Source organism: Eretmochelys imbricata, chromosome 8, assembly GCF_965152235.1.
Source record: "Eretmochelys imbricata isolate rEreImb1 chromosome 8, rEreImb1.hap1, whole genome shotgun sequence".
NCBI classification, from domain to species: Eukaryota; Metazoa; Chordata; order Testudines; family Cheloniidae; genus Eretmochelys; species Eretmochelys imbricata.
Genome location: NC_135579.1, coordinates 12,259,269 through 12,265,268, shown reverse-complemented (window position 1 = coordinate 12,265,268; position 6,000 = coordinate 12,259,269). Strand labels below are relative to the sequence as shown.

Here is a 6,000-nt window from a genome sequence, read left to right as displayed (position 1 = left end):
TTGATGCACAGACACCACAATAATTACTGCAGTGGTTCATGTCCACACTATGCCCCCTCTGTTGGTGGTGCAAATCCTCACCGGGAGTGCTTCCACAGACTTCAGTGTGTGGGGATTGTGGGGCACTGACAGCTGGAGCCCCCCCTCCCTGGGGCTCACAGCTGGAGTCCTCCCGCCCGGGACTGGCAGTTGGAGCTGTGAGCCCTGTGTGGGGTTGACAGCTCTGGCTGTCAACCCTGGAGTAGAGGGGCTCCAGCTGTGAACTCCTTGTGGGGCTCACAGCCAACAGATAATGTAAGTAATGCAGTGTCTACATAGACACTGTGCTGCCCTAACTACATGGACCTAAGCGTTGTGACTCTTGTAGAGGTTTAGTTATTAGGTCAGTGTAGTGGGCAACTTATTTGGGTGGGAGCAACATTGTAGTGTAGACGCTTACAGAGTGAAGTTACATTGTGCCTTACATTGACCTAACTCTACAGTGTGGAGACCAAGCCTCGGAAACATGATATGGATTCCAGTCAGGCCAGTTTGCTGGAGTCTTAATAGGAGATAGTCCTGCCTTATTTCAATTTGCAATGTCAAATTTTCAGTCCTTTTAAATCACTTTTCTTTTATTCATCATTGTTCACAGAACGTGGATACATACAAAATGATATTGCTCTGATTTGGGGTTCCTCAATCATTGAGGATGGGAACCGAGCACAAACAGCCACTGTGAGAAAGTCCGACCACTCCGGGATAGTCATTTCCACTGCAGCTAACTGCCCTTGTAAAATAAAAGTGACAGAAAAGAGACCAGAAAATAACTCAGGGTGTCAGTCAGATAAGAACCCCCCAAATCTCCTCCCAAGTCTCCTCCATGAAACTTCCCCCCCAACATCTCCTCTCCCACTGCCCCCCAGGACCTCCCTCCATTCCCCCCCCCATGAATCTCCCCCTCACCCCTGGATCCCCAGCTACACCCTCACTGAATCACCCACCCCCGACCCCAGAGCTTCCCCCCCCATCTACTCTCCCACTGCCCCCCAGGACCTCCCTCCATGTACACTCCCCACTGAATCTCTCCCTCCCCCCCGGATCTCCTGCTACACCCTCACTGAATCACCCACTCCCGACCCCAGAGCTTCCCCCCCCATCTACTCTCCCACTGCCCCCCAGGACCTCCCTCCATTCCCCCCCCCATGAATCTCCCCCTCACCCCTGGATCCCCAGCTACACCCTCACTGAATCACCCACTCCCGACCCCAGAGCTTCCCCCCCCCATCTACTCTCCCACTGCCCCCCAGGACCTCCCTCCATGTACACTCCCCACTGAATCTCCCCCTCCCGCCCGGATCTCCTGCTACACCCCTACTGAAGCACCCACCCCCGACCCCAGTGCTTCCCCCCTCCCACATCTACTCTCCCACTGCCCCCCAGGACCTCCCACCATCTATACTCCCATCCTACTGCCCATTCCCACTGCCGCCCCACATCTACTTCCCCACTGCGCCCTTTCCCTTCTGGGACCTCCCCCATCCCCACACTACTTCGCCCTCCATCTACTACCCCACTGTGTCTCTCTGCCCCTGCCCCGGCCCCAGGCTCTCCCCACCCCGCCTGTTCCCCTTCCCCCACCCCGCCGCCTTCCGTTAACCGCCCCCGCGCGCGCCCACGTCCCCACTCCGCCGCCAGGCTCGCTCGCCCCCTCCTGTCGGGAGCGCGTCCCGCTCCCCGCACGCCCGCGCACGCCGCAGCGCCGCTCCCCGCCCGCTGCTTGCAGCCGCGCGGCCGGGCCCGGTCGCTGTGTGCGGGGGGGAGGGGGCCGCACGGACTCGTCCTATCCGGGCTTCTCCGACACCGGGAGCCGAGGAGGGGAGGCGCCGCGATCTGGGCAGCCCCGCGGGTAGGTCCGGGCCGAGCCCCGGGAGGAAGTGGCGAGCGGGCGGGCAAGATGGAGCCTCAGTCAGCAGGCACCCACCCACCCACTCGGGAGGGATGGGAGCCCCTTCCCCGGGCCCGGCGGGGGCCGCAGGCAGCTCCTCCCTGAGCGCCGGGGGGGGGCAGGCGGAGCAGGGCCCCCCCATGTCCTCCTTGAGCGCCGGGGGAGGGGCAGGCGGAGCAGGGCCCCCCCATGTCCTCCCTGAGCGCCGGGGGAGGGGCAGGCGGAGCAGGGCCCCCCCCCATGTCCTCCCTGAGCGCCGGGGGGGGGGCAGGCGGAGCAGGGCCCCCCCCATGTCCTCCCTGAGCGCCGGGGGGGGGGCAGGCGGAGCAGGGCCCCCCCCATGTCCTCCCTGAGCGCCGGGGGGGGGGCAGGCGGAGCAGGGCCCCCCCCCATGTCCTCCCTGAGCGCCGGGGGGGGGGCAGGCGGAGCAGGGCCCCCCCCATGTCCTCCCTGAGCGCCGGGGGGGGGGGCAGGCGGAGCAGGGCCCCCCCCATGTCCTCCCTGAGCGCCGGGGGGGGGGGCAGGCGGAGCAGGGCCCCCCCCATGTCCTCCCTGAGCGCCGGGGGGGGGGGGCAGGCGGAGCAGGGCCCCCCCCATGTCCTCCCTGAGCGCCGGGGGGGGGGGCAGGCGGAGCAGGGCCCCCCCCATGTCCTCCCTGAGCGCCGGGGGGGGGGGCAGGCGGAGCAGGGCCCCCCCCATGTCCTCCCTGAGCGCCGGGGGGGGGGCAGGCGGAGCAGGGCCCCCCCCATGTCCTCCCTGAGCGCCGGGGGGGGGGCAGGCGGAGCAGGGCCCCCCCCATGTCCTCCCTGAGCGCCGGGGGGGGGGCAGGCGGAGCAGGGCCCCCCCCATGTCCTCCCTGAGCGCCGGGGGGGGGCAGGCGGAGCAGGGCCCCCCCCATGTCCTCCCTGAGCGCCGGGGGGGGGGCAGGCGGAGCAGGGCCCCCCCCATGTCCTCCCTGAGCGCCGGGGGGGGGCAGGCGGAGCAGGGCCCCCCCATGTCCTCCCTGAGCGCCGGGGGGGGCAGGCGGAGCAGGGCCCCCCCCATGTCCTCCCTGAGCGCCGGGGGGGGGGGCAGGCGGAGCAGGGCCCCCCCCATGTCCTCCCTGAGCGCCGGGGGGGGGCAGGCGGAGCAGGGGCCCCCCCATGTCCTCCCTGAGCGCCGGGGGGGGGGCAGGCGGAGCAGGGCCCCCCATCTCTTCCTTTGCCTGGGGGGGGAGAGGCGGAGCAGGGCCCCCCATCTCTTCCTTTGCCTGGGGGGGGAGAGGCGGAGCAGGGCCCCCCATCTCTTCCTTTGCCTGGGGGGGGGGAGGCGGAGCAGGGCCCCCCATCTCTTCCTTTGCCTGGGGGGGGGCAGGCGGAGCAGGGCCCCCCCCATGTCCTCCCTGAGCGCCGGGGGGGGGCAGGCGGAGCAGGGCCCCCCCATGTCCTCCCTGAGCGCCGGGGGGGGGCAGGCGGAGCAGGGCCCCCCCCATGTCCTCCCTGAGCGCCGGGGGGGGCAGGCGGAGCAGGGCCCCCCCCATGTCCTCCCTGAGCGCCGGGGGGGGGCAGGCGGAGCAGGGGCCCCCCCATGTCCTCCCTGAGCGCCGGGGGGGGGGGCAGGCAGAGCAGGGCCCCCCATCTCTTCCTTTGCCTGGGGGGGGGAGGCGGAGCAGGGCCCCCCATCTCTTCCTTTGCCTGGGGGGGGGGAGGCGGAGCAGGGCCCCCCATCTCTTCCTTTGCCTGGGGGGGGGGAGGCGGAGCAGGGCCCCCCATCTCTTCCTTTGCCTGGGGGGGGGAGGCGGAGCAGGGCCCCCCATCTCTTCCTTTGCCTGGGGGGGGGGAGGCGGAGCAGGGCCCCCCATCTCTTCCTTTGCCTGGGGGGGGGGAGGCGGAGCAGGGCCCCCCATCTCTTCCTTTGCCTGGGGGGGCGGGAGGCGGAGCAGGGCCCCCCATCTCTTCCCTGGGCGCCGGGGGGGGGGGAGGCGGAGCAGAGTCCCCCCAATTTCCTCCCTCAGTGATCGGGGGGGAAGGGGGATAGGCGGAGCAGAGCCCCCCGAATTTCCTCCCTCAGTGCCGGGGGGCGGAGACAGGCGGAGCAGAGCCCCCCCTAATTTCCTCCCTCAGTGCTGGGGGGGCACGGACAGGTGGTGCAGGGTCCCCCCAGTCTCCTCCCTCAGTGCCGGGGGGGTGGGAACAGGCAGAACAGGACCCCCCATCTCCCTTATTGCCCTGGGGCAACATGGTTAACACCACTCTCCCAGGTCTCCTTTCTCTGTGGGGTGTGGGGAAGTGACAGACTTGAGTAAAGTTGCCCCTCCTCTACTTCCTTAATTCTCCAGGGACAAGGTGATTGAGCTGGGGACTCCTCTAAACACATATCTATCTCCGTGCCCATGAGGGGGAGGTGATAGAGCTGGGCTACTCCCCATCTCCTTCTATCAGTGCCCCAGAGAGGTGGCAGCTGGGCAACCCTCAGCTCCCCTGGAGGTTGGGGTAGCAGTTGGACAACCTCCCCTGCAAATACTGCAAGGAGGAACACCCCAACTCAGATGCCCACAGGGTGGGGGCAGCTGTGCAACCTGTTCCCCCTCTTGTTTGTTGCCCACTTCTCTGGCCTCTAAGCAGCAAGGAGAGCTGATCATCATGTTGTCTTAGTACAGAGTCTTTGTAGTGCCTTGAAATCATCTGTTTGTTCTCTTTAGTTCATATTCTTTTTAATTCACATTTTTTGAACTTTCCATTTAGTGCATAGTTCAATTAGTGCATGGAATTTTAATGCATATAAACAGTGCATATTTATTAGGGCATATTGTTTAATGTACATGAATAGTGCATATTTTCATTATCACATCATTTGAGTGCATCTGCATTGTCTCTGATCATTTTCTTTTGTGCATGTTTATTAGTGTATACTGTACTATTGTAATGCATGTAAATAATGCACATTTCCATTAGTGCATATAAATAGTACCTATTTATTTCCTTTAGTGTGTACTTAATAGTGTATAACACTTTCAGTGCAGTTAGCTAGTGGATATTTGTCTTGATTGTTTATTTTATTGTTTATCACTGGGCATATATTTAAAGGGGAATAATACTATGATTTTGTTCTCTCTAACTCTCCACAAAATACAGAAGTAGCAAGAAGTTGCTTTTGGAGTGTGACCGTAGATTAGTTTATGATTAGAAAAATAAATGAATATGTTACAACTGGTTCCTCAGTATACAAGGGTCAAAGGGTCTCTTACTCCAGTTTATTATTTTTTATTGTTCTTCAGATAGATGTGTGTGTTTGTGTTTCTGTGTAAGGATCCAAGTGGCAATTGTTAAATATGCCTAGCAAGTGGACTTTAAACCTAACACATGCTATCCTAGGTAAATTATGACTTGGCTTGGTAATGCAGGGCCGCTGCAACCTCTAATCCTAATGCATGGTGCTTGAGTAAGTAGCTCCATTGAAGTCAGTGAGGCTACTTGTGTAAGTGCCATTCACTATGAGGAAGGGTTGCAGTAGCTGGCTCTGTGTCATCAAGCCAAGGATCACAATTCTAATTTATCTGTGGTACCTTGTTTTGGTTCAGGAACCTCTGAACAATTTCATAGAGCACTTCTTAGTGCAAAGAGAGTTAAATAGACTGCTTTATTCCAAGTCAGGCATCCACACTAACTCTCCTGTCATTCACAGTGTCTTGACATCCTTGTGGCATCTATAACAATTGTCTATATAGAAGGGAAATACTAGGAATTATTTAATATTTGTTTAGATTTTAAAAATATAATTTAGCAAGTGCAAAATAAAAAGCCATACTATGTGACCAGTCTACTTTCTATGGGTCACCAGGAAATGCTTCATGGCTGCAGTTTGGGAAACTCTTATCTAGCTTCAGAAGTAGACTGTACTTGGCATGTCTGTTTAGGTGTCTTGGTGGTGTGTGTTGTAGAAATGCTGATAGGACTTCGAAAAACTACATGCAAAGTTTGCTGGTGTTGGAGATTAGGATTTACAGGTAGCTTGTGCATATTTAATTTATTTAGGAAGTTTCAACAAATATACAAATCCTTGTTATGTAAATGTCAGAAACAAAAAAAAAAACA

At 60.0% G+C, this 6,000-nt stretch overlaps 1 protein-coding gene across 3 annotated transcripts in view; it reads left to right on the top strand.

The window, feature by feature from the left end:
* The first annotated feature begins 1,728 nt into the window (after window positions 1-1,728).
* Window positions 1,729-6,000, top strand: part of C8H5orf24 (chromosome 8 C5orf24 homolog) — a 20,018-nt gene continuing 15,746 nt past the window's right edge. For all 3 annotated transcript variants that reach the window (XM_077824997.1, XM_077824996.1, XM_077824994.1), the window contains exon 1: window positions 1,729-1,888. The gene's annotated coding sequence lies outside the window, so the exon portion shown is untranslated. The remainder of the gene's footprint in view (window positions 1,889-6,000) is intronic.